General features: G+C 45.1%; 2 long non-coding RNA genes across 2 annotated transcripts in view; one reads left to right on the top strand and one right to left on the bottom strand.

The window, feature by feature from the left end:
• Positions 1-411: 411 nt before the first annotated feature.
• LOC116546564 overlaps positions 412-7,978 on the bottom strand; it is a 16,356-nt gene continuing 8,789 nt past the window's right edge. Inside the window, exons 2-3 of the long non-coding RNA XR_004266765.1 lie at positions 7,362-7,366; positions 412-422 (exon numbers count right to left, since the gene is read on the bottom strand). This is a non-coding gene — a long non-coding RNA (uncharacterized LOC116546564). The remainder of the gene's footprint in view (positions 423-7,361; positions 7,367-7,978) is intronic.
• Positions 1,030-7,978, top strand: part of LOC116546565 — a 15,890-nt gene continuing 8,941 nt past the window's right edge. The window contains exons 1-2 of the long non-coding RNA XR_004266766.1: positions 1,030-1,042; positions 6,704-6,710. This is a non-coding gene — a long non-coding RNA (uncharacterized LOC116546565). The remainder of the gene's footprint in view (positions 1,043-6,703; positions 6,711-7,978) is intronic.

Genomic DNA, 7,978 nt, shown 5'->3' on the forward strand with positions numbered 1-7,978 from the left:
TCCAGATGTCCCAGCATCATTTGTTGAAAGACTATTTTTACCCCATTGAATGGTCTTGGCACCCTTCTTGAAAATCAGGAGACCACAGACACATGGGTTGTTTCTGGACTCTCAGTTGTATTCTGTTGAAATATATGTCTGTGGCACACTGTCTTGATTACTGTTGCTTTATAGAAAGTTTTGAAATAAGGAAGTATGAATCCTCCAGCCAAGTTGTTATTTTCAAGGTTGTTTTTGCTGTTCTGGGGCCTCTGAGTCTCCTTATAAATTTTAGGATTAATTTGTCAATTTCTGTAAAGGAATCAGCTGCAATTCTAGGGGTTGTGATAATCTATAATCTGGGGAGTATTGCTGTCTTAATATCAGGTCTTCCAATCAATGAACATAAACATCTATCCATTTAGTTAGGTTTTCTCTAATTTCTTTCAACAATGTTTTGAAGTTTCCAGAACACAAGTTTTGTAGTTCTTTCGTAAAATCCATTCCCAAGTATCTTATTCTTTTTGAGGCTATTATAAGTGGAAGTGTTTTGTTTTTTCAAAAAACGGAATCTTGCTATGTTACCCAGGCTACTCTCGAACTCCTGAGCTCAAGCAACCCTCCTGCCTCAGCCTCTTGAATAGCTGGGACTACAGGTGCACACATCACGCCTGGTTAAGGAAACGTTTTTAAAATTTCACTTCCAGATTGTTCATTACAAGTTTATAAAAATACATTGATTTTTGTATATTGATCTTGTATCCTGCAATCTTACTGAACTCATTTATTAGTCCTAGTAGTTTTTTCCTGGACTCTTGAGAATTTTCTTTATACAAGATCATGTCATCTTTGAATAGAGATAGTATTACTTATTTTCCTATCTGGATGCCTTTTCTTTTTCTTGCCTAATTGCTCTGGGCAAAACCTGTAGTACAATATTGAATAGAAGTGCTAAGAGTGGGCATTCTTGTCTTAATACTGATTTCAGGAGGAAAGCATCCAGTCTTTCACCATTAAGTATTTTTTTCCCATTTATTTATTTTATTGCATTTTAGGTTTTGGGGTACATGTGAAGAACATGCAAGATTGTTGCATAGGTACACACGTGGCAGTGTGATTTGCTGCCTTCCTCCCCATCACCTACATCTGGCATCTCTCCCCTTGCTATCTCTCCCCAGCTCCCCACCCCCCACCGTCCCTCCCCTATTTCCCCTCAACTGACCCCAGTGTGTAGTGCTCCCCTCCCTGTGTCCATGTGTTCTCACTGTTCAACACCCGCCTATGAGTGAGAACATGCGGTGTTTGATCTTCAGCTCTTCTGTCAGTTTGCTGAGAATGATGGTTTCCAGGTTCATCCATGTCCCTACAAAGGACCCAAACTCATCGTTTTTGATGACTGCATAATATTCCATGGTGTATATGTGCCACATTTTCCCTATCCAGTCTATCATCGATGGGCATTTGTTTAATGTTAGCAATTAGACATCCAAATAATTACATATTCTTTGCTTAGAAATTTAATTTAAAATTTGGGTATTTGGGTTAGTTTTTTTTTAATAAGTAAACTGTTATAAAGTAATGAAATTGTTATTTTCTTTTAAAAATATACCACATCTTACACACCAAAGTGAATGTTGTTCTTCAAAGCAGTCACCATGGGAACCCATCCATGCACATACAATTTTGTTTTTTCAGTTGTAATTTTCAGTCAACAAAAGGGTTCCCAATGAAGTACTGGCCACCTTCAGTTTCTCACTTCCACTCCCCAAAGACAACCAGTATTATACATTTTTGTGTATATCCTTCCAAAGATATTCTTCCCATATATAAACTTTAAAAAATGTAAGATATGTATGCATTGAATAGAATCATAACATAAAGTTTTACAGCCTGTTTTTTCCCACCATCGGTACCATATTACAGACAGATTTCTATGTCAATGAGTAGAGATTAATTACATCTTTTTCATTTTGTTCTTGTAATAAATGTTTTACTGAAAAGTGCACAAGTCACAGCGCAAAGACAGGTGAAATATCACTAAGTGAACACACGCTGGTAACCGGTGTTTACCTGATTGTTTTCTTCCTTTCCAAACTTTCTTCCTTGTTTCTTTTTCTTGCCTTGTTACACTCACTGGCAGGATCTTTACTGCAGCTTTGAGTTGTAGTGGAGGCGTCAGGCCTTCTTCTCCCATCCCCAGTCTTAGCGGGAAGGCTTTCGGTATTTCACCATTAAATAAAATATTGGATATGAGTTTATTGTAGCTACCCTTTGTCAGACTAACAAAGTTTCCTTCTAGTCTTAGTCTGCTAAGATTGTTTATCATGGATTTTTTAAAATTGTATCAAGTTTTTTTTTCTTCATCAACTAAGAGAATTATATTGTTTTTCTCCTTTTCTCTGTTGATGTGAAATTATACTGAGTTGGTTTTGAATACTAATTCCATCTTGTAACCTTGGAGTAAGTCCAGCTTTGTTGAGACACCACAAATTATTCTCCAAAGTGACTACAGTGACTTACGTTCTCAGCCAACACTTGATGCCTTTAGACTTTAAAAAAATGTTCCCATTTAATAGGTTAAAATTAGATGAAGTCAACAAAACTGGGTCTTGTAACATAGCTAACCTAAAGTTAGAACCTAAGCAATGCCGTTTTATACAAGACAAAGCTGTTTTCCAAAATTAAGTTGTAATGGCTGCCCCATTCTCCTCACAATAACAGCTGGCCTTGGCTTCTGTAAATAAAACTGCTAGTCTGCTCTGCGAAATAACTACTATGTAAAGCTGCTTAAACTTTGCTTATCAGTAACTGCTCTCTGTGGCCCTAATGTGACAGGCAAGCAGTCCAAACCCACGCCATCTTGGCTCCTGCGACTTGTAATAACTAAGGTCTGTGATTTCCACCTTACCCAGATAATGTGTAAACAAATGTTTATCTTGACTTCTGTAAACCACTTAAGTAACAAACGGAATGACAAAAGTCCCCTGGCCCTTGGAATATCCAGAGCCCTCGTCTCCGCCCAGGAGGTGATTTACAGAATCCACTAGCCCTCGGAATGTCTGAAGCCTTTTCATCCCCATCCCTGCTCCTCACCCCCACTCCCAAGGTGGTTTTTCGGGTATAAAAAGTCTTGGCACCCTCCTTTCGACACCACAGGTTGGAGAGACGTGAGTCCTCTGTGGTCGCCGGCATAATAAAGACCCTGTAATCTGGCATACTTTTGTCTTGGTGTTAATTTTCTATGCTTGGTCCAGTATAACAGTTTTACTTTGTAAAAAAAAAAAGTTTTGGATAAATATAGAAAATAAGAAAGAAATGAAAATAGTTCCCGTGTTCTATGTGGGTCTGTGGGAGAAACTGCTTTTAAATAGGATTTCTTATGAAGTTATTTAGGCAGTAATAAAAATGGAAGGGAAACCTGATGGCAGAGAGCAGCCAGGCCCAGTCGCCTGTGGATGCACAGGCTGTGGCAGAGCCTGGAATGCACCAAGGACCACCAGTCCCCACCGGCAGTCAGATCAGCAACAGCATCGCTAATCACCTGATCAGCGCCCCAGTAGCACATGGAGAGAACAGGGAGGCCCAAGATGAGTGCAGACCAGGGGAGGTCTCCAGTGATGGGGTGTGGCTTGGTCCAGTTTCCTCTCCCAGTCTTGGTACCAGGGGAGGTCTCCAGTGATGGGGTGTGGCTTGGTCCAGTTTCCTCTCCCAGTCTTGGTACAAGGGGGAGTCTCCAGTGATGGGATGTGGCTTGGTCCAGTTTCCTCTCCCAGTCTTGGTACCAGCTGAGGTCTCCAGTGATGGGATGTGGCTTGGTCCAGTTTCCTCTCCCAGTCTTGGTACCAGCTGAGGTCTCCAGTGATGGGATGTGGCTTGGTCCAGCTTCCTCGCCCAGTCTTACTTGGTACCGGGGAGGTCTCCAGTGATGGGGTGTGGCTTGGTCCAGTTTCCTCGCCCAGTCTTACTTGGTACCAGGGGGAGCCTCCAGTGATGGGGTGTGGCTTGGTCCAGCTTCCTCGCCCAGTCTTACCTGGTACCGGGGGGGTCTCCAGTGATGGTGTGTGGCTTGGTCCAGCTTCCTCTCCCAGTCTTACTTGGTACCGCAGAGAGGTACTTACGCAGCAGCCCCTGCCGTCCTTGCACTTCCCTCAAGGCTTAAAAGCGCCATGATGTTTATCAGTCTTTTAAAGAGCACAATAGCATGTGACTGAGGAGCCAAGACTGCAAAGAAATGCCTCATTTCCTGGGAATGTTTCAGGTTGGGGAAGTGGTGAGGACCCACGAAATGCTCATGGCTGAAGAAAGATGAGGCCTGATGCCTGGCGGTTAGGTTCAGCCACACGGAGGCCACGTTGTGCCCCACAAGAGCAATCTGGTGGAGTGGTGCCAGGAAAGGGAGAAGGCCGGGGTCACAGAACCTGTGCAGGGATTTGGAACTAGAGGGCTCCTCAGAATGGGCACAGAGATGGTCTGTGAGGACCTGTCTGACTTCAGTGAGGGTTTGAGGGGCAGGGAGTGAGGAAAGCAGCCCTGCTCAGGAGGACAGCAGGGTGGGGAAGCAGGTCTCAGGGAGGGCTAGGTCTCAGTCCAAACAGCAAGGGGTGAATGTTCCAGGGAGAGGCTGCCCTGGAGTCTCCCGAGGGCTCAGAGGAAAGGTTTCAGCAGGTGGGGGTCAGAAAGGGAGGGTTCACGGCTGTGGGGGGAGGCTGACCTGAGATTCTTACAGCCGCTGATGTAAACATTGATGAAGGACATAATGAGACTAGTCCGGAGTCTGAGGCAGAGAGTGGTGAGGAGGCTGTGAGTTGGGGAGGGAGGGAGAAGAGAGCCCGGCTTAAGAAGGAAGGGTCCTGGGCTCGCTACAGTCCAGCCAGGGAAGGACAGAGCCCGGAGGGACCCAGACCTCCCTTATGACACCTGCACAAAGAAGTGTCTGTCTGGCCAGGCGGTGCTCTGTAGACTGCTATGGGGTGGGGGAGCAGCTTCTCCTGGGCATGGGACCCCAGGCACCTGCAGAACACAGGGTTCCAGGCTCCCTCGGATGCCCGCTGATGGCTCTCCTCTGAGGGGCTGTAAACTGGCTCACTGGGTATGCACAATGTGTAAGGCAATTGTTCTCAGCATAATGCACCAGGCACTGCCAGACTCACACCCATTTATGATAGGCACAATTACTATCCCCATTTTAGAGCTAGGGAAACTGAGGCACTGAGCAGTTAATCAACTTGCCCAGGCTCTAAGGACAGTCAGTGTAGAGCTGGGGTCTCGACACAAGCAGGCTCCCTCACAGTGTGAGTTCCTAGCTACTGGCTGTCCCACTGCCCTTGTCCAGACGTGGCTGTCTGGGGTGGCCGTTGTGCCTTCCAGCTGCAGGTGAATGACCAGTTGCCTCTTCCAGACTGGCTCCCACCCCTCTCCTGGCAGCAGCCTCTTAGGTCCCAGAAGCTGATAATGGGGTGATAAATGGGCCTTTCAGAATGGAGGCAAGGGTGTGGTGCTCAGGACTTCTCAGTCCCAGCAAAGGCTGTGTCCCTGGCCCTCCCCTTGTTACAGAGTCTTTGCCGTCCCTGGCTGATGAGTTCCCTCATGCTTCCTTCCTCTTCAGTTTTGGCTGCAGAGGCACAAGCCCAGAAAACATGGGCATGAAGGCTGTGCCTAAGGATGACACCTCGGAGACATCATAGCTCATGCTGCTGAGAGCCTAAAGGCAATCAAGGTGTAGGAGCATGGTGGGGAGTCGCAGAGGTGCTGGCCCCAGGAGAGGCCACTGAGGAGGTGGAGGCTGCTGAGGAGAAGATGGAATGATCGGAGCGGGATGGCATGTCAGAGAGAGAGATGCAGCCAGCAGCTACCTGAGCCTGATGCCTGAGCAGTAAGAAGCTTTCCCTGGACAGGGGTTCCTAGGATGCAGTTCTAGCTCACCTGGGAAGGATGTGGAGCCTAGTGAGGGTAGAATGGTGGCCCTGAGAGCGGCATCAGGGAGAAATAAGGAGGGTTTCAGGAGCCCTGCTGTGGGCTAGAGGTGGAAACCCCTTGAGCCCAGGCCGTAATCAGAGCAGGAATAGGGTTCAACATTCTGGTCCCATCCATGAACTCGGTTAGGAGAACACTGACTCGGTCAGGGGTCCGTGGTTGTCCCATCAACAAGGGGCATGAAGAGGCTGGAAAAGGGAACACTTCAGTGTGCCTTTCAGTTTTACAATGCACATTAGCTGTAAAACCTACCGGCAAGTCCTGTGGTTGGAAAACAGTTAATTTTATATAACCTTATAAGCTGGTAATTCTATTCACTGTCCCAAGCAACTTAGCAAGCCCTAGAATGCTCCTTCAAGACTGGAGTTCATGTCACTAGTGCTGGGACGTGGGGTGAGGCTGAGGCACACGGGTGATCCCTTGTGATCAAATGGCTCAGGCTCAGGGTTGACACTGGTCAGCCCAGGGACAGTGCATAGGGCTGAGATCTCAGCCATGAAGGCTGAATGATCCATTGTGTTGAAGCAGGGCTGCCCAAGGTGTCATCCACAGGTCAGCTGTCAGTCCGTGAACTATTCACTATCATGGAAGAAATAGAGGCTAGCACAGCCATGGATCACGACACTCTTTACTTCAGCTGAGTGTTTGTTTCAAACCAAGACTTTCCATGAAGGAAGCGACCCATTCAGGTACGATTTTGTCACAAGTAAACACTCATGAGGAGCATTTTAAGTGGCATGAGTCTAAACAGTGTCATGGTTACAGAATTAAAATATTCAATAGGCCACACATCTGTGAAAACCTCGCTTTTTCAAAAATGTAATTTTCTTATTTATATAAAAGTTAAAGCATAACATGTGCTTTAAATATTATCAGTTATGAAGTAATTCTAGCATGCATTTATTTGCTAATGGCTTCCTGTGCAGTATTCCATTTAATTTCATGAGAAGTCTATGGATTACTACTATTACTATCCCTTTTTCTTTTTTTCAAATGTTTTGTTTTTCTATAAATACACACACATATTTTAAATCTAAAGCTGATTTGGTAAAAACTTAAACGTTTTTATTATTTCTGTGCATCCTTTATTTTTGTTTTTATTCTTAACACATATAAGATTGCCTCACAATGCTGATGCATCTCTTCTAGTAAAAAATCACAGCTAGGTTTTCTCCTCTGCTTCACCTCATGTGCATTATTTCTTGATTTAGCAACACAGGCACAAATTAAATTCTTTCTATGGAAAACCTTGCTTTGAATGCAAGAGTAATTCTAGATATTATGTGTCCCATAATAATACAGGCACAGACATTGGAGTAACATCAGCAGAGGAGATTTTCTGGCTGTTTCCCAAGCTTCAATATCTCATGTAGACAATTGCCGGTGGACTCAAATGCAAAAACACTCACACAAGCTGGGTTTTCTTCATCCTGATGTTAACAAAAAGGATGTGATATCAGCAATTCAGATCGACTTCGCAAGGGGCAAATGATATGAACTGAAAGTGTGGAGATATTAACCCCATATTTATTCATTCTCTATGGCTGCTATAGAAAATTAGCACTAAGTAAATGGCTAAAAATAACACACGTTTATTCTCCTACAGTTCTGTGTGTCAGAAGTCCAAAATCAGTTTCACTATGCGGAAATTCAGGTGCTGGTAGGGCATGTTCCTTGTGGAATCTCTAAGGGGAGAATCCATTTTCTTACCTTGTTTACCTTCTGGCGACTGCCTGGGATTTTTGGGTTTGTGAACCTTTCCCCCGCCTTCAAAGTATATCATTCCAGTCCCTGCTTCCATATTACTTCCTCTCCTCTCCATAGTCAGATCCCTCTCTGCCCCCTCTTCTAAGGATGCTCGCAATTACATTTAGGGCCCAACCAGATAATTTGAGGTAACCTCGGCCGGGCGCGGTGGCTCATGCCTGTAATCCCAGCACGTTGGGAGGCTGAGGTGGGCAGATCACGAGGTCAAGAGATCGAGACCATCCTCGCCAACATGGTGAAACCCTGTCTCTACTAAAAA

This window comes from Sapajus apella, unplaced genomic scaffold, assembly GCF_009761245.1.
Source record: "Sapajus apella isolate SASKATOON/1434 unplaced genomic scaffold, GSC_monkey_1.0 scaffold1061, whole genome shotgun sequence".
In the NCBI taxonomy this organism is placed as follows: domain Eukaryota; kingdom Metazoa; phylum Chordata; class Mammalia; order Primates; family Cebidae; genus Sapajus; species Sapajus apella.